Genomic DNA, 960 nt, shown 5'->3' with positions numbered 1-960 from the left:
ACTATAATGCAGTCAATTGTTTTCACCAGTATATAAGATTCTTTTTGTCGTTTGTTATAAAGTAAATGTTAAATGTCGCAAGATCAACAAACACAAACATTTACGATCACACATGAAGTTACCCACATGAATGAAGTGACGAGAGACTGGAAGTTGCCACTGTGTGGAATGAGTGCCGTTCAAGTGTCCAGCATGCGACGCATGACATGAACGACACGGGTTGACTGATCATGCTAGGTCAGCAACCCTCGAGGGGCACCGGGCATCAGCATGCCACGGGGCGCCCTCTATTACCGGCTGCGATGTGAATGGTGTGTCGGCGTCATTAGTGTCCAGTAACTTAATTATACAATATTCGAGTAATATCACCTATTATTCCTTATCGTGCGTTTGTTGATGTTATTATAACTTGCTAAGTATATTGAAATTGCAACAAGCGTTTCATTAACTCCACGACGTATAAAAAGACCTGTGGTAACTATAAACACATATTGTATGACAATGATACGTGTCTCGCACCTATGGGAGGTGCGATTCGCCAACAACAGCAGTGTATGACAAAACATTCAAACATTCATTCAGAACATCTTTAAAGTGCCCCTACACAGAGAGACAATAACATACAGTGACTGTATATAATCGATTGCATGGGATAGCGAGATCCTGCTCACGTGCACGATATGAATAAAATGTGATGTTACTCAAATATTGTAAAATTCCGTTGTTGGACAATGATGACGCCCCCAAGTCACGCTGATACCCGGTGCCCCTTAAGGGCTGCTAGCCTGGCATACCCGGTCAACCCGTGTTGTTCCTGTGATGCAGCTCATGCTAGACACGTAAACAACTTTCATTCATAAACACAAGCACATTCCACGTATTCCACGGAATACACGTATGTCTGTGATCGTCTATGTTTGTGGTTCAATTTAGTCTCGCGACGTAAATGAGTGGTCAATC

The 960-nt window shown here is 42.6% G+C and overlaps 1 protein-coding gene across 1 annotated transcript in view; it reads left to right on the top strand.

The window, feature by feature from the left end:
• LOC119585072 overlaps window positions 1-960 on the top strand; it is a gene marked incomplete in the record, with an annotated part of 13,983 nt that overhangs the window by 2,556 nt on the left and 10,467 nt on the right.

The sequence above is a fragment of the Penaeus monodon genome, chromosome 19 (assembly GCF_015228065.2).
Source record: "Penaeus monodon isolate SGIC_2016 chromosome 19, NSTDA_Pmon_1, whole genome shotgun sequence".
In the NCBI taxonomy this organism is placed as follows: domain Eukaryota; kingdom Metazoa; phylum Arthropoda; class Malacostraca; order Decapoda; family Penaeidae; genus Penaeus; species Penaeus monodon.
The sequence above is the reverse complement of the archived record's forward strand: the minus strand, read 5'-3'. Positions and strand labels throughout refer to the sequence as shown.